Here is a 19,004-nt window from a genome sequence, read left to right as displayed (position 1 = left end):
GGTCCTTCACTCGCTCCAGGACCCGCCGCCAAAGTGCCCCGAAGACCCGGAGCGGAAGGACCCCCGCCGCTGAAGACCCCAGGCCCCCTGAATCCTCTGGGAGGCCCCGCGGTCACCCACCACCCTCCTGCTCCGATTCTGCGCTCTGCCAGTTCCACCCCGGTCCCCTCCACGCCCCTTCAGCAGCCTCCAGGTCCCCCAACGAGCCAGTGGCAGGAGCAGGAACAGAGTCTCATATCCTGTCTGATCTGTTGATGGCTATATACTGCCTCTCACCCTGGGATCTGGGCACATACCGTAGTATCCTCTGTTCTGAACACTGGCCCTCAAGAAGTACTCTAAGGGGGTGTCTACACTGCAATGTAAAGCCCGTGGCCGGCCCACGCCAGCGGACTCACAGGTTAAGGGATAAGGGGCTCGGGGGCTGTTTTACTGAGGGGTAGATGTTCGGGCTCACGCTGGAGCGTCCCAGAGCTCAGGCTGGAGCCCAAGCCCAAATATCTACACCACAATTAGGGCACCTCTTCACTACCCGCCAGATTGGCGGGTAGCGATCGATCTATCGGGGATCAATTTATCGTGTCTAGTGTAGACACGATAAAATCGATCCCCGATGGCTCTGCCGTCGAGTCCGGAAATCCACCGCGGCAAGAGGCGGAAGCGGAGTCGATGGGGGAGCGGCAGCGGCCGACTTGCTGCCGTCCTCACAGCCAGGTAAGTCGACCTAAAATACGCCACTTCAGCTACGCTATTCACATAGCTGAAGTTGCGTATCTTAGGTTGACACCCCCCCGCCCTCCCCGGAGTGTAGATCTAGCCCACAGACCCACCAAGCCCGAATCAGCTGGCCCGGGCCAGCCACAGATGTCTAACTGCAGTGTAGACACACCCAAAGAGTGTGAAGGGGTAAGTTCTGTGCTGCTCCCTACCCCTGGAAAGGTCTTTCCTGCTCAGTACGCCATGCCACTTCCCACTCCTCCTCCTTCTGAAAACCCCAACTAGCCCCACCATCCCTCAGACAGGGACCCTGCCGGGCACTCCCCTTACACATCTTTCCAAAGATCATGTCAAACAAAACAAAGCAAACAACTAGGAACGAATAAACTGCTCACTGTTTCAGCCCAAGGCATCTCACAACCACTCTCTATGCATGTCTCCGGCCTCCCTGCTTCTTGTCTTCCCCAGCATCGTGGGGAGCGGGGTAGATTGTAAGCTCTCGGGTAACAGGATCACACCTTTCTTTCCTCGGTGACGGGCTTGGCACACCTGCGGTGCTGTTCCCAAGTGCTGATCAGTAGCAAACCCGGTCATTTCCGTTCGGCATTAGCCCGTCCGACAAAGCACTTGACTTTATGCGGACTCCTGAGTCATAGAATCATAGAATATCAGAGTTGGAAGGGACCTCAAGAGGTCATCTAGTCCAACCCCCTGCTCAAAGCAGGACCAATCCCAACTAAATCATCCCAGCCAGGGCTTTGTCAAGTCGGCTGCTTCTGTGCGTTGGTTGGAGCAGGGCAAAATTTGCACAAGCGCCTCAGTGATTTAGGACCCTCCGCCCCATTTTCAAAAGCGACACACATTTAGGCACCTCAGACCCATGGCCATTCAACGCGACGTAGACTCCTCAGTGAGGCAAGGCAACGTTTTCCAAAGTGACTTGGAGCCGTAGGAGCGAAGGCTTTGTCTAGAATCGCTGCAGCTACACCGCCGTCGCTCTCCAGTGTAGACGTTCACTGCCATGACGGGAGAGGTTCACCCGTTGCTGTCGTTCATTCACCTCCCTTGGGAGGCGGTAGCTCGGTCGACAGAAGAATTCTTCCGTCAACCTCGCGCTGTCGACGCCGGGGGTTAGGTCGACATAACTGTCGCCCAGGGGGGTGGGTTTTTCAGTGTAGGGACGCAGGGACTTAGGCTCTTTTGAAAATGCTCCCTGTTCTCAAATGGTTCTTTCTAAGCAAGCCGCTGCTCCGCTTCTCCCCAGGGGATCGTTTCACAGCATCTGGCCCTGTGATGACTTTTTGTGGGTCTTCAGCGTGTCTCCCCAAACCATGGGATTTCACGTTAATTACAGCGGCTATCTGCACCTCCTCCCTTCAACCACCAGGCCCTGGGGCACCTGGCAAATTGTTAATTTCTCTCCCACTTGCCTTATTCTCTCCGTCTCCAGCTGGACCCAATAAAACCAAGGAACGTGATTATCCTTGCTCTGGAGGCTGGAGTCGGTGGATTATAAATGTTATCTGAACTGAAGTGCTCGTCCTCCCTTTTCGGTTGGATTCAGAACACAAAGTGCCCCATGCGCCCTCTGCTGGCTTTGCAGGAGAATCAGCCTTGCAACGTGATAAATGGAGGCCTGCTCTTTTTGTGTGCAGCGAATAGAAATTTGGCTGGAAAACGCCTTTTTGGGAGGCTCCAAAACGACTTATGAATTTGGGTCAGATTCAACAGACAGTTTATACAGCTGCAAGGCTGGTTCGATTTGGTTGCCTATTTCACGCCCGCTCTACAATCTGCTTGCATGGATGCAAACGAGCGCCCAATATATAGGGCAACTGAGAATTAGACCTTAAACCGGGGCAGCAGAACCGGGGGTGGAGGGCCTAACACCACCACGATAGAAATATCGGAGAGACCGATCTAGATTTCGGACTCCCCCCAACATCTTGCGGAGGTGAGAGCCGAGTGAGACCCAGCTCTGTCCTGAACATGTGCTGGGGGTGGGGGTGAGGAGAGACAAGAGCTGGACCTGGGGGAAGGTTGAAGCAGCCACTGCAGTGCACAATATCAGGCCAGCCACTGGGGAGCAGGTAGGACTCCCCTGACCAGCCTGGTCTTGCTTTCCAGCTGCCACAGCAGGTCCTAGTGCAGACCCCCAGCCCAGGAGAGGGGCAGGACCATGTGCAACAGCTGCTTGAGTGGAGTAGGGGACAGGACAGGGCACTGTCAGCTGGGCGGGGGTCAGGTGGGCATCAGCACGTAGGGCACCAGCCACTGAGGAACTACCGGGAAACCCCTTCCCAGCCTGGAGCTGGCTCCCCCTCCTCTAGTCTCTAGCCCCCCTTGCTCCTCCCTCCTCCCCCCTGACCCACGGTCTTACGTTCTGTTGATCCTGTACCATTAGGGGGATGGAACAGCTTCCATATGAGGAGAGATTAGAAAGACTGGAACTGTTCAGCTTAGAAATGAGAGGGAGGGGGATATGATGGTGGTCTATAAAATCACGAGGGGAAACTGAATAAGGACATGTTATTTACTCCTTCACATAACACAAGAACCAGGGGTCACCCAATGAAATGAATAGGCAGCAGGTTTAAAACAAACAGAAGGAAGTATCGCTTCACACAACGCACAGTCAACCTGTGGAACTCCTTGCCAGGGGAAGTTGGTGAAGGCCAAAAGTATGACTGGGCTCAAAAAAGAACTAGATTAGTTCCTGGAGGATAGGTCCATCAGTGGCTCTTAGCCAAAATAGTTATGGCTGCAACCCCATGTTCTGGGTGTCTCTAGACCTCTGTCTGCCAGAAGCTGGAGTGGATGATGGGATGGAGCACTCAATAATTGCCCTGTTCTGTCCATTCCTTCTGAAGCACCTGGCACTGGCCACTTGCAAAGACAGAACACTGGGCTAGCTGGCCCAGCGGTCTGACTTCACCTGGCCTTTCTTACGTACCACGCAATTCCCTGTAAAGGCAGGCTTTCATAAAGCTGAATTGGCCTGTGATTTCCTCCCTGTTCCTTTCAGCTCTTTGCAAACTCCAAACCCGTCTCCATTTTAAACAAATTCTCCAATCTAGAGCCACAGAAACAAAAACGGAACATTTGCCAAGTGGGGAAAAAGTGAGTTTTAACTGGGGAAAGAAATGTTTATTGTAAAACGGAACTCGACAGAGCCTCCTTTCATGTTACCACAGTAAATACTAAAAATGGAGCTAGGAAGCTGCTATATTGCCAATAACACTTTATTTTATAGGATGTAAATAATTACATATTAACTAACACAGTAATTATATGCCCCGCAGGTTACAGGATAATTGTCTAACCCAGCCAGAGTCTAAATATTTTAAGTGGACTGTAAACAAAGCCAAGCTCGAAAAAAGAATAGTTTAGCCATATAAGGAGGTGAGATTGTTAAAGGCAGCCGTGGTACCAAAAGGTTAGCTGTGTATGGACCTGATCCTGCCGGCACCAAGGGTGAAATTCGCACAGGGATAGCACAAGGATTCTACAGATCACAGAGGGCTCACTTAAGTGATTTCGAGAGCGTAGTAAGGAAGTGGTGTATAAGGCTTGTGTTGGTTCTCTGCACAAAGTTTGTAATACTTTGTGTAGTCCTCAGCTGAGATCCAAGCCCCACCGTGCTACACACTATACATACACACTGTAAGAGACAGTTGCTGTCCCAAAGAGCCGACAATCTAGCGAGACAAGGCAGAGCACAGGGTGGGAGAAAGGAAGGTTTATTCTCCCCAGTTAACAGAGAGGCAAATTTCACCCAGCACGACCATCACATCCGCACTGGCGAGCGGTTGTGCCGGATTTCGAGGGAGGGAGCAGAATCGCACCTTGCGACCAGCGGTCAAAACAGCTGGCACGAGGAATCCATCCTGCGATGAATTGCCCGAGGGCTCAGAAAGGGTCACCGGAAGGATTCAGCTAATAGCTCGGAAAAACAAAAGACGGAGCAAATTGCTCTAAGTTCTTGGCCAATTCACTGCCTCCCTCCCCCCCAAAGGAGAAAGGGGTGAAATTCAGCACATGCCATGGGCCATGCTCAAGGCTGCTTTTCATGCCTTTCTGTAAGAAGCATTACAGTAGAAACGAGAGACCCCAACCAAGATCAGAACCCATGACACTAGGCCCTGTACATCCACCTCGTAAGAGACAGAGCCCACAATTCCAGTGGACAAAGCATGGGAAGGGGAAACAACTTGCCCAATGCCAATTAGGTCAGGGGTCGACCTGGGCCCTTTATCCAGGTCTCCTGATTCACAATCCAGGGCCCCTAACCACAACCCCCCTGTTGCCTCACGTGCTCCACTTTCATCTGAGGCTCTTAAAGCACTTTGACAACTAATAAAGCATCACTACACTCCCTGTGAGGCAGAGAGGTATTATTAACCCCAGTCTACAGATGGGGTAAACTGAGGCCTAGAGGGACGCATGCCTTTCTCCGAGATCACAAGGGAGTACATGGCTCATTCCGGAGCAGAATCCAGTTCTCCTGCCTTTTAGGCTTGTGCCGTCACTACAGGAACATCTTTCCTCTCCCATTGGTAGAGACCCCCACACTGGCCTGGGGCATGGAGTTTCAGAGATGAGGGACCTCAAGTTCAACATTGCCCTCTAGTGGCTGCAGTGCAGACTCGCAGTCATCTGGACCTCAAGCGGCAGACAGCCTGGACTTGTAGGTTACAGGTCTGGGTCCCCATTGTTGTGTGGGACTGGCACTGCTGCCAACGACTAAAAGCTCAGTTCTTAGCACTGAAAAGCGCCTAGTGCATTTGAACCGCAGCGGTGGGATGTCAGTGACAAGGTGGTTGCTCAGCTATCTAGTTACCAGTCCCTGTGGATGCGACTGAGCAACGGTAACAAACCCACGTGTGGCAGGGGAAATACTAACTGACTAGGTAAATCGGGCACAAAAGTGGGGAACCAAGTCTAGAACCCCTGGTCCTTCGAATCAAAACACAGGCCTCTCTGCCCTTGAGGTAATGGAGAGCTCCTTCAGCTCACTTTTGCTGTAGGGCTAAGCTGCAGCCACTAGAGGGCAGCGTGGCAACCACTCATTCACACAAAGCTAGTACATCACACCATCGCCTCTTGGCGTCTAGAGCCAGAGTAAATAACCTAAACCTTGGCAGTAGAGAAATGAAACATAGCTTCAGCACAGCGTTCAGGGGAATCATAGAATCTCAGGGTGGGAAGGGACCTCAGGAGGTATCTAGTCCAACCCCCTGCTCAAAGCAGGACTAATCCCCAACTAAATCATCCCAGCCAGGGCTTTGCCAAGCCTGACCTTAAAAACCTCTAAGGAAGGAGATTCCACCACCTCCCTAGGGAACCCATTCCAGTGCTTCACCACCCGCCTAGTGAAATAGTGTTTCCTAATATCCAACCTAGACCTCCCCCACTGCAACTTGAGACCATTACTGGGATGCTGGACTTCCTCCAACACCAAGGTGATGACTATGTCTGAGAGAATCAACACAGAGTGGTGGTAGGGGGTACTGGTTAGAGCCGGGCCTCTGTGTCAAGAGACGCATGTTCTACTCCCAGCTGTTTTACTGCATGGCCTTGGGAAAGGCCCCTCAGGAGACAGGTTCAATTCCCTGCTCTACCCCAGACTAGATGTGGGGCAAGTTGCTTTGGGCTGAGAGCTGTGTCTCATTTCTCCTGCTGTACAGTGGGGATGACAGCACTGCCCTACCACACAGAACATAAGAACGGCCATACTAGGTCAGACCAATGGTCTATCTAGCCCCGTATCCTGTCTTCCGACAGTGGCCAGTGCCAGATGCTTCAGAGGGAATGAACAGAACAGAGAAATTATCCAGTGATCCATCTGCTGTTTCTAGGCCCAGCTGCTGGCTGTCAGAGCTTATGGGACACCCAGAGCATGAGACTGAATCCCTGACCATCTTGGCTAATAGCTACTGACTGACCTGCCCTCCACAAACTTATCTAGCTCTTTTTTGAACCCAGTTATAGTTTTGGCCTTCACAACATCCCCTGGCAAGGAGTTCCACAGGCTGACTGTGTGTTGTGTGAAGTACTTCCTTTTGTTTGTTTTAAACCTATTAATTTCATTGGGTGACCCCTGGTTCTTGTGTTATATGAAGGGGTAAATAACACTGCCTTATTCACTTTCTTCGCCCCATTCATGATTTTATAGACATATATCATATCCCACATTAGTTGTCTCTTTTCTAAGATGAACAGTGCCAGTCTTTTAAATCTCTCCTCATATGGAAGCAGTTCCATACCCCTAATCATTTTTGTTGCCCTTCTCTGCAACTTTTCCAATTCTAATATATCTTTTTTGAGATGGGGGCAAGTGCAAATACATGCAGTATTCAAGGTGTGGATGTACCATGGATTTATAAGCGGCATTATGATATTTTCTGTCTTATTATCTATCCCTTGCCGAATGGCCCCTAACATTCTGTTAAATTTTTTGACTGCCGCTGCACATTGAGTGGATGTTTGCAGAGAACTGTCCACAATGACTCCCAGGTCTCTTTCTAATTTAGACCACATCATTTTGCATGTATAGTTGGGATTATTTTTCCCACTGTGCATGACTTTGCATTAGGGCTGTCGATTAATCATAGTTAACTCACGTGATTAACTCCAAAAAAATTAATCGTGATTAATCACAGTTTTAATCACACTGTTAAACAATAGGATACCAATGGAAATTTATTAAATATTTTGGATGTTTTTCTACATTTTCATATATATTGTATTCTGTGTTGTAATTGAAATCAGTGTATATTATTTTTGATTATAAATATTTGCACTGTAAAAATGATAAACAAAAGAAATAGTATTTTTCAATTTACCTCATGCAAGTACTGTAGTGCAATCTCTTAGTCGTGAAGGTGCAACTTACAAATGTAGATTTTTTTTGGTTACATAACTGCACTCAAAAACAAAACAATGTAAAACTTCAGAGCCTACAAGTCCACTCAGTCCTATTTCTTGTTCAGCCAATCGCTAAGACAAACAAGTTTCCTTACATTTACAGGAGATAATGCTGCCTTCTTCTTATTTACAATGATACCAGAAAGTGAGAACAAGCATTTGCATGGCACTTTTGTAGCCGGCATTGCAAGGTATTTACGTGCCAGATATGCTAAACATTCATATGCCCCTTCATGCTTCGGCCACCATTCCATAGGACATGCTTCCACGCTGACGACGCTCGTTAAAAAAATATTACAATAATTAAATTTGTGACTGAACTGCTTGGGGGAGAACTGTATGTTCCCTGCTCTGTTTTACCTGCATTCTGCCATATATTTCGTGTTATAGCAGTCTCGCATGATGACCCAGCACATGTTCATTTTAAGAACACTTTCATTGCAGATTTGGCAAAACACAAAGAAGGTACCAATGTGAGATTTCTAAAGATAGCTACAGCACACGACCCAAGGTTTAAGAATCTGAAATGACTTCCAAAATCTGAGAGGGACAAGGTGTGGAACATGCTTTCAGAAGTCTTAAAAGAGCAACACTCCAACGCAGAAACTACAGAACCCAAACCACCAAAAGAAAAAATCAACCTTCTGCTGGTGGCATCTGACTTAGATCATGAAAATGAACATGTGTCGGTCCGCACTGCTTTGGATTGTCATTGAACAGAACCCATCATCAGCATGGACGCATGTCCTCTGGAATGGTGGTTGAAGCATGAAGGGACATATGAATGCATCTGCCACGTAAATATCTTGTGACACCGGCTACAACAGTGCCATGTGAACGCCTGTTTTCACTTTCAGGTGACATTGTAAATAAGAAGCAGGCAGCATAATCTCCTGCAAATGTAACCAAATTTGTTTCTCTGAGCGATTGGCTGAACAAGAAGTAGGCCTGAGTGGACTTGCAGACTCTAAAATTTCACAGTGTTTATTTTTGAATGCAGATTTTTATGTACATCATTCTACATTTGTAAGTTCAACTTTCATGATAAAGAGATTGCACGACAGTACTTGTATTAGGTGAATTGAAAAATACCAGTTCTTTTGTTTTTTACGGTGCAAATACTTGTAATCAAAAATAAATATAAAGTGAGCACTGTACATGTTGTATTCTGTGTTGTAATTGAAATCAACATATTTGAAAATGTAGAAAACATCCAAAAATATTAAAATAAATAGTGTTCTATTATTGTTTGACACTGCAATTAATCACCATTAATTTTTTAATTGCACGATTAATTGCAATTAATTTTTTAAATCGCTTGACAGCCCTACTTTGCATTTATCACCATTGAATTTCGTCCGCCATTTTGTCGTAAGCCAGTTCAGTGAGTTCCCTTTGTAACTTTTCACAGTCAACTTTGGACTTAACTATCTTGAGTAAATTTGCATCATCTGCAAATTTCGCCACCTCACTGTTCACCCTTTTTATGAATATGTTGAACAGCAAAGGTCTCAGTACAGAGCTCTGGGGGACTCCACTATTTATCTCCCACCTGTGTTGCAGGTCTGGGCTGGGGGATGGCTGCCTGGGCCATGCCACTCCGGCTGCCCCTGGGGCCGGCCTGGGCTGCGCTGCCCTGGCTGGGTCTGGGCCACTCCAGGGTCGGTCCGGGCTGCACCGTGCCTGGGGCCAGCCTGGGCTGCGCCTGGGGCTGCACGTGGGCCTGATCCAGCCGTGGCTGGGCCTCATCCGGCCAGGGCTGGGTCCATGTTGCTCCGGCTGCGCCACCCTGACCCACTGGGCGAGTTCCCCAAGCGCCTGCACAGCACTCAATAGGCTGCTGCGCGGCCATGCAGCTTACAGGGAACTTAGCCTCTCTCCATTGTGAAAACTGACCGTTTATTCCTTCCCTTTGTTACCTATCTTTTAACCAGTTACTGATCCAAGAGAGGACCTTCCCTCTCATCCCATGATTATCTACTTTGTTTAAGAGCCTTTGGTGAGAAACATAGGCGTCGACTCCGTGGGTGCTTCGGGACTGGAGCACCCATGGAAAAAAATAGTGGGTGCTCAGCACCCACCAGCCACAGCTGATCTGGAACGCTGCCAAACAGCTGTTTGGCAGCTGGGGAACGGCTTGGGGGAGGGCGGAGAGCGGTGGGCGGAGGACTTGGGGAAGGGACAGAGTGGGAGCAGGAAGAGGTGGAGTGAGGCCCGGCTTTGGGGAACAGGGTGGAGCACCCCCCACAGGAAAAGGAAAAGTCGGCACCTATGGTGAGAGACCTTGTCAAAAGCGTTCTGAAAAGTTCATACACTATATCTACTGGATCCCCCTTGTCCACATGTTTGACACCCTCAAAGAATTCTAGTAGATTGGTGAGGCACGGTTTCTCTTTACAGAAGCCACGTTGACTCTTCCCCAACATATTGCGTTCATCTATGCATCTGATCATTCTGTTTCAACCAACTGCCTGGTACTGAAGTTAGGCTTACCAGCCTGTAATTGCCAGGGCCCCCTCTGGAGCCTTTTTAAAAAAAATCTGTATTGCATTGGCCATCCTCCAGTCATCTAGTTCAGAGTCTGATTTAAGTGATAGGTTACATACCACAGTTAATAGTTCTGGAATGTCATATTTGAGTTCCTTCAGAATTCTTGGGTAAATACCATCTGATCCTGGTAACATATTACTCTTTAATTTATGTGTTTGTTCCAAAACCTCTCTACTGCCACATCAGTCTGGGACAGTTCCTCAGATTGGTCACTGAAAAAGGCACGGCTCAGGTATGGGCATCTCCCCACATCCTCTGCAGTAAAGACTAAAGCCAAGAATTAATTTAGCTTCTCTGCAACTGCCTTGTCTTCCTTGAGTGCTCCTTTAGCACCTCAATCATCCACTAGCCCCACTGACTGCTGGGCAGGCTTCCTGTTTCTAATGTACTTAAAAAAATATTTGCTGTTAGTTTTTGTGGCTTCAACCAGCTGCTTTCAAATTCTTTCTTGGCCTGCCTTATTATACTTTTACATTTGACTCGCCAGAGTTTATGCTCCGTTCTCTTTTCCTCGCTGGGATTTGACTTCCAGATTTTAAAGGATGCCTTTTTGACAAACACTTCTACCGTGGATGCAGCTTATCCTGACAAAAACCTGCACTCTTGCTGGGATAGCTTGTTCCAACCTCCCTTCACCACACCCCCTCCTGAGTAAAATACGGTATACTGGCAAAAGTAGAGTTTTGCTGTCTAATTGCATCTATAAAGTCCATAATAATAGACTTTAGCTCACAGGGATATTTTAAAGTTTTATTAGGGTTTGAAGGCTTGGCTCTCCTCTCTGTCTGAATCAGGAGCGACTTCCCTGAAGTTCATGGCATTACACAAGGGTTACATTGGTGTAAATGTGCGGCGAATCAGGCCTGGAGCCTTTCAGATCTTTTGATGAAAGGTGCTCTAGGAGCACAAAGCCACAGGGGGATCAGTATGTCGGTTTCAGACTCGACATAGAGACGGAATGAGCTAAATGCCGGACGTACATTTCTAGCATCAGCTATTCTATGGCCCTCCAGAGAGTCCTCTATAAAGGTCCCGCACCCATCGCACGCTTTAAATCAAACTGCACTGTACAATTGTGAACATTGTTGGAGATCGCATCATACTAATCAAGGCGTCTTGCTTATACTTTATAAATGGACAGACTCGGATCTGGGTCTTCCATCACTGCAGGGTAACACAGGGAGCAGCTATCAGGACAGAGCACCGCGAGCTAAAGGTTTAGAACGAGATGCCAAGAAGATTATTGCATTCGGACGGAGGCGGCTCTCTCAGACGCGCGCCCATGGAAGGTGAGGAGAATTTGCTTCTTGAGGAACTGAGCGAAAATCAGAGGTGGGCCTGTGAATTGTGGTCTATTGTGAGCAGATTTTAAGACGGAGAGTTGGCGGATTTGGAATTTGGTAAATGCAGCATAAATCAACAGCCCCGTGCTTGGAATAGGCGAGACAGGATCTATCAAGGGTAGGTCTACACTTACCTCCGGGTCCGGCGGTAAGCAATCGATCTTCTGGGATCGATTTATCGCGTCTTGTCTAGACGTGATAAATCGATCCCGGATCGATCCCGGAAGTGCTCGCCGTCGACGCCGGTACTCCAGCTCAGCGAGAGGAGTACGCGAAGTCGACGGGGGAGCCTGCCTGCCGCGTCTGGACCCGCGGTAAGTTCAAACTAAGGTACTTTGAATTCAGCTATGTTATTCACGTAGCTGAATTTGCGTACCTTAGTTCGAAGTGGGGGGTTAGTGTGGACCAGGCCAAAGACTACAAACGATTAGGGCCTAAGGTTGCCAACTTTGTGATATTTTAAAGCTGGACACCCTGCCCCTGAGGCCCCACCTGTCTCTTCCCCCAAGACCCCACCCCTTCTCCCAAAGCCCCACCTCTGCCCCCTTCCCTGCCCGCCTCTTCCCCAAGGCTCCAACCCCCATTGGCTCCTCTTTCCTCCTCCCGTCATTGCTGGCAGCTTGTCCCCTCTCTCTCCCTGCTCTGCCTGGGATCTCGCCTGTGGAGCCGGGGCTGGGAGCGGCAGCCGCCCGGCGCAGGTAGGAGGTGGCCCTGGCTGAGTAGGTGATGACTTGGCGCCTCCCCACCTCCCCTGCCTGCAGTTACTGGACTTTGGTGTCCAGTCAGTGGATGTGATCGGACACTGGCAGGTCCCCTTTTCGGGTTCGACTGGGCTTTCCGGGCACCTGGCCACCCTACCTTGGCCTCGGATTCACGTTTCCTCTGAAAGCAGCTGCCGAGCACGGTATTGATGCAGAGGAAGAGCGCCACCTGCTGGATCCCCAGAACTGCTTCCTGTGTCGCCGTCCTGTTCCGTGGAGGTCTCTCGTGCTGCTTCTAGGCCTTGTCCGGCCGCTTTTAGCTGGGAAGAGCTGGCCCGGTTACAGCACAAGGGGGCATGGCTGCGGGCCACGTGAATGTTTGCAAAGAGACGATCTCAAAATACTTTTTCCAGAACAGGAACTAATAAACTGTCAGCAACTCAGAGGCCCAGAAATAGACAAAGGGAAGCAAGTGTCTCTTTCAGGCGAGGATAAGCTGCTTGTTTCAAGGCTTGCGGTGGGATTCGCACCAGGAATCGGAATGCTGGCAGGAGGGGACGAGCCCCCGGGGGTCGCCATCAAAGGGACGGAGTGCTTCAGCGAGAACAGAAGGAAGAGAGATGAAAGAGTCAACTATTTGCAGAGGCTGCGCTGCAGAAAGGCAGCTAATTTCCCCCTCTGTAACAAGCCAGGGCTCCGGGGAATGAAAAGCCTTTGTAGAGGTAACCTGAGCACCCTCGCTTCAGGAAATCAGCCAGCAACCCCACACAGCGGGAATGTACTCGGGTAGCTTTACAGACACTAGCGACCGGCGTTTCAGCCTAACCTTTCTATTCAGGTTAGTAAGAGGAGGAGTATGGCAGTAGCGCCTAGTAGTGCCAGTCATGTGCTCGGTGCTGTACAAACACAGAACAAACAGGCAGCCCCTGCCCCATAGATCTTACAGCGTAAGGGTCTTGTCACCGTGGGATCCGAGCACGTGACACAGCTAGCAATGCAGGACCCCATGCAACTGCATCATACACGCTTCTCTCCAACACGCTCCAAGAACATTATGACGGACTCAGAGAAGGGCGTCCCAGCGCCTCACGCTTCGACTCTACATGGATGAAGCAGGCAAATGGCTCTTTCCCCCACCTGATGTCCATGCACAACCAGAGCAGCCGTGACACAGCTTCATCTTCATTCCTCCAGAGCACAGGTAAACTGAGACCTCCCTCTGGGCTGGAGTTTGCTGGGGCTTATGCCAATGTAATCTGGGGCAACTGCACTGAAGTCAAAAAGGGCTGGCTCTGGGTTTGCATAGGAGTCTCTGAGATGAGAATCTGTGTGTGTGTGTGTGTGTCTCTCTGGTGGTTCGTCATTAAGTTCCAAGGACACAGCGCTTTGGCCTGCAGCCTCACCATCTCTGCATAGAGCAAAGCACGTCTGGTTCTTAAGAAGACCCTTCAGTCTTGTCTAGATGGGGACACCCAGTAAAAGTTAATTCAGATTAATTTTCAAAGTGGATTAATTAAACCTCAAACCCCTGTCTGGACACTCTCATTTGGCATTAAAGTGGCTTTAGGAACATTAATCCAAATTAACTGAAGGGGTGAATTCAAAGCAGATTAGTTACTAATTACTAGTAACTAGGTGAATTCACACCTTCTGTTTATTTGGATTCACTCTCTGAAGTGTCCCCGTGTAGACAAGTCCTTCGTTCAGTCTGATTTCACACAAAGCAAGGCCACCAAGAACTTATGAAGCAAATCTGGGAAAAGGCACCACTGTCTGCACTGTAATTACTGGTTCATCCTGGCCAAGAGAAACCAAAAAGTACTCAGGAGATTTCCAGGTCAATTTCAAGATGAGTGAGCTTCTGAAAGTCCTTGAGTAAACAACTGATCTTCCTTGAGTAAACAACTGATCTTCAGCGTAGCCATGTTCCAGGTGGTTTGTCCAACCGTAGTCAGAATGTCCAGTCACTTTAATCCAGATCCCATTAGCGGAACATTCTCGTATGTTTTACCTTTTGCATCAAGGAGTTGAGATCTCTGTAATTACATTAATACAGTTCTGACATCACAAATCATAGAATCATGGAAGATTAGGATTGGAAGGGACCTCAGGAGGTCATCTAGTCCAACCCCCTGTTCAAAGTAGGACCAACACCAACTAAATCATCCCAGCCAGGGCTTTGTCAAGCCGGGCCTTAAAAACCTCTAAGGATGGAGATTCCACCACCTCCCTAGGGAACCCATTCCAGTGCTTCCCCACCCTCCTAGTGAAATAGCGTTTCCTAATATCCAACCTAGACCTCCCCCACTGCAACTTGAGACCATTGCTCCTTGTTCCGTCATCTGCCACCACTGAGAACAGCCGAGCTCCATCCTCTTTGGAACCCCTCTTCAGGTAGTTGAAAGCAGCTATCAAATCCCCCCTCACTCTTCTCTTCTGCAGACTAAACAAGCCCAGTTCCTTCAGCCTCTCCTCATCAGGCATCAAGTCTCCTTTCCATCTCGGGACCTGCCTTCCTTCCAATCTGAACTGCAGGCAGAGACGGCCACTGTGGGGAAAACCCCAGTATACCTCAGAAAGGTCTGGAGGCAGAAGGGCATCAGGCACACAGGCTGGGATTTCAAAGGTGCCTAAGGGAGTTAGGTGCTGAACTTTCACTGAATTCCAATGGATTGGGGTACCTAAGTAGAGATGGGTGAATGACTGATTTTTCAGTTTGGCCAGCAAACTGAATATTCAGTTTGGGTCCAGAAATGTTTGGTGCGTGTCAGCAAACTGGAAGAGCGCATGTCAAGCCAGCAAACATCTTGGATATGTCTGCACTGCACTAAAACACCTGCGGTGCTGAGTTGCAGTGGAGACATTTGGGCTTGGGCTGGAGCCCAGGTTCTGAGACCCACTCCCCTCCCAAGGTTTCAGAGTCCAGGCTCCAGGCTGAGCCCAAATGTCTCCACTGCAAGTTTTAGTCGTGCAGCCCGAGCAACCTGACCCAGGCCAGCCGCAGGTCTTCTATTGTAGTGCAGACATCCCCCATGTGACCATCAGCCAAGTAGGTAGGACACTTGCCTGCAATGCTGGACAGCCAGACTTGAATCTCCACTCAGGAGCAAGGGCTAGAACGTGAAATCATCCCCCTGCCATGTGAGGCTGTTTGGGGGAGGATGAGTTCTCACTCTCCTGTCAAAGTTTCAGAGTAGCAGCCGTGTTAGTCTGTATCCGCAAAAAGAACAGGAGTACTTCTGGCACCTTAGAGACTAACAAATTTATCTCCTCAATATTTATTCCACTCTGTATGCATCCGAAGAAGTGGGCTGTAGTCCACGAAAGCTTATGCTCTAATAAATTTGTTAGTCTCTAAGGTGCCACAAGTACTCCTGTTCTTTCTCCTGTCAAAGCTGTCCCACTGTGAATACAGCCCTGGGGCCAGCCAGAGCCACTCTGTAACCTGATGATTAAAGCATTCACCTGGGAAGTAGGCACTGTGGTCAACTCCCGCCTCCGAATCAGACAGAGAGAAGATTGGAACCCACAGCGTCTACCTCCGAGGTGAGCGCCTCCATCACCAGTCTACAGGGTCCTTCTTTCGTTCATTGGCCCAATGACGAGGTAAGGAGTTATGAAAAGTTGACCAGCAGGAGCACTGGAGAGCAGAATCGCCTATGGCCTGGTGGTGCGGGCCCTCAGCTGCTAAGAGGGAGACCTCAGTTCAACTCCTTGCTCCTCTGATGGCCCTGGCTATCTCCTTAGGGAAGGAGAAGAAGTCAAGCTGGGGAACTAACCATACTTTCTAGACGAGACAGATGTGGGAAGTAGGGTGACCAGATGTCCTGATTTTGTAGGGACAGTCCCGATTTTTGGGGTCTTTTTCTTATATAGGTTCCTACTTACCCCCCCCCCCATCCCGGTTTTTCACATTTGCTGTCTGGTCCTACTGGGAAGCAAGGGCAGGTGGTCTGTTCCGCTCATCCAAAAATCAATCCAGACACTGCTTGCGGGGGCAAAGGAGGGGGAAAGTCTGGCGTGGAAGCAGCTCGGTGGGGATGACAGGGACTCCTAATTAAACCCCCCCAGCGTGAAACCAGCAGCAGGGCCACAGAGGCTCTTTGCCTCCAAACTGCTCGGCTATAAAAAGGTTTCCTAGCTGGGAAAGGAATCCTGGAAAGGTTCAGCATGAGGCAGGGTGTTAATAGAGAACCGGGCACCGGGCTGCAACGTAAGTCAAGAGAGATGTGATGCTGGAGTGCAGACAGTATAAACAGCCCAGGTGGCGCTGGGGAACGCGGGAGGCAGCGACACTAACCAGAACACTGCCGGCCGTTTGAAGTTCCCTAAAGAAGTGGTGCCAAGGCAGCTGTTGTAAACCTCCGATCGCTCCTGCGTGGGTTTCCAGAACCCTTCACGCTCCGGTCTGACCTCGAGCCTGAAAGCAGAGGAGAGCTTGAGCGCTCTGACATGCAACCTCCGCTTCTACCGCGCTGTCAGAACTTTGGCCCCATCCCCGACCTCGCCCTCCGCGCGAGCGGCACGCGGCAAACGCAAAATAATTCCTGTGTGCGCACATACATTTTTTTTTTTTTTTAGATGCACGGCTAGACAGAAGCAAAACATGCGGGAGACGCCGCAAGAAAAATAAAAGCCACACTAGCTAATGTCGGAGCCTGGGTCAAGTGACTTGCGCTTGCAGGTCTCACGCTAATGGGATAAAAAAAGCAGTGAAGATGTTCGGGTTTGGGCTGGAGCCTGGATTCTGAAATGCAGAGAAGGGGGAAGACCTCAGAGCCCGGGCTCCAGCCTGAACCTAAAAGCCCACAGTGCGGTATTTTTAGCCCCATAGCGCGAGTCCTGTGAGCACGAGTCAGCTGACCCAGTGAGTCAGTGAGACTCACTGCCCCAGGTGTTCTTATTTTTTTTTGCAGTGTGTACGTACCCTTGATCTGCCCATTTGGCAAGCGGGAAGGTAAAGGCCCCTGTTTTATTTCACATCCATAAAATGTTAGGAGAAATATTGCAGGCAAACAGCAGCGCCGCGGGGAAGGATCTGGTTTTTTGCTTTGTTCCTCATGCTCTTCTGGGTTCAATCTGTCTATAAAGGAGAGGCTGTCAAGATGTTTAGGGGTGACCCAGAATATAGGGTTTAAACAGTTTTGCAAAGCCTAATATCAAAGGAATTGTTTTCTGTTATTTTATGTCTTAATGTTTGAGGGGTGGAGACATCCCCATGAGGTCCCCGGGAATGCCAGGCTAATGCAGCATGCCGCCAACTCTCATCCGATAGACCCGTGTTTCTCAACCTTTTTGATACCAGGAACAGGCTTGCTGCCTTCCTAAACTGTGTCAGTGAGATCTCAGGGACCGGTGTTGGTCCACGGACTGGTCGTTGAGCAACCCTGCTCTGGAGCGTTTCAGAAAGCAGATACTTCTCACGGATCCTGCTTCTCCGCCAAACCCCCTATTTCTGTGGGCCACAGGAACTGGCAGACTGGAGCAGAGCCGAGGTCCAGCTAGCCCAGTAGCGTGTCTCTGAAAGTGGCCAGTGCCAGATTCTCCGGAAGAAGATGTAAGACACCTTGCAGGGTAGGTGGATTAAACCGTCCGCAGGGAAGTCTCGTCCTGACCCTTGATTGTTAGAGGTTGGCTTACACCCTGAAGCATGAGGTGTTATCTCCCTTCCAACACTGTGGGTTTTTAAAGCAATGACTGTGATAACTGGATATTCTGGAAGATCTCTGCATATTCCTAGGTCTCCATCGACCAAACTTTCAGGACCACTGTGCCGGGGTGAAAGTAAAATGCAGATCTTACCGGTATGAGGTCACTCTGCCCCCCCCCCCAAGGGGCGGGGCCTCGGCCGGAGGGGCGGGGCTAGGAGGTCAGTGTCCCCCAGCCAGTCCATCTGCGCTCCCTGGCCCATGCTGCCTGGGGCTCCAGCAGCAATTTAAAGGACCCGGGGCTCTGGCTGCAGCAGCCGGAGCCCCAGGCCCTTTTAAATCGCGGCCCGGGGACAGCTACTTCGGCGGCCGGGGGGGGGGGCAAAAGGGGCAGCACTTTAATGTCACTGTCCCTTTTGCGCCCCCTGTCAGTGGCCCTGCTGGTAGGGACCTGGCAGAGCCGCCAATCGGGGGTGCAAAAGGGGCAGTGGCTACCTTTTACCGGTACGCCGTACCAGCCCGTACCCCCTTACTTTCACCCCTGCCACTGTGAGAGTGTAACAGTGACAGACCCCGGTCAGGGGACAGGATCGAACCTGGGACCTCTGGGCATGAGCCTCTACTGCATGAACTAAAAGCCATGTGCCTCTTAGCTAAGACTGGAGCAGACTCATTAATCGCTTTCTAAGTGGTCTCGGTGCCACTCGATGGGCCAGAGCACCGCCCCCAGGAGGTGTGTGGGTTACAAGAGCACCTCTGAAATTCATTCTCCAAGCTGCACAACGTCCAAGAGCAATGGGAGAACATAGGCATCGACACTGGGAATGCTCGGGGGCTGGCGCACCCATGAAAAGACATAGTGGTTTTCAGCACCCACCCACCACCTGCTGATCAGCTGTTTTGTGGTGGGTGGGACTTGGGAGGCGCTTGGGGGAGGAGGCTGAGCAAGGGCGGACAGAGGTGGGGCAAGTGTGGGGCCTTGGGGTAGGGGCGGAACGGGGGCAGCGCCTCAGGACAAAGTTCAGGTGGGGCATCCACCTGGAAAAATGAAAGTCAGCGCCTGGGTGGGAGAAAGTCAATTAGATCCTGAAATCTCCTTGTTTTAAAAACTGGCAGCA

At 50.1% G+C, this 19,004-nt stretch overlaps 1 protein-coding gene across 3 annotated transcripts in view; it reads right to left on the bottom strand.

The window, feature by feature from the left end:
* Positions 1 to 19,004, bottom strand: part of NRTN (neurturin) — a 91,453-nt gene that overhangs the window by 25,757 nt on the left and 46,692 nt on the right. Inside the window, exon 1 of one of the 3 annotated variants that reach the window (XM_065578246.1) lies at positions 12,396 to 14,521. The exons of the other annotated variants lie outside the window; for them this stretch is intronic. The gene's annotated coding sequence lies outside the window, so the exon portion shown is untranslated. Of the gene's footprint in view, positions 1 to 12,395; positions 14,522 to 19,004 lie in introns of those variants that run through there. 3 annotated transcript variants of the gene reach the window in all.

This window comes from Chrysemys picta, chromosome 25, assembly GCF_011386835.1.
Source record: "Chrysemys picta bellii isolate R12L10 chromosome 25, ASM1138683v2, whole genome shotgun sequence".
In the NCBI taxonomy this organism is placed as follows: Eukaryota; Metazoa; Chordata; order Testudines; family Emydidae; genus Chrysemys; species Chrysemys picta.
This window is presented reverse-complemented; position numbering and strand designations above follow the sequence as displayed.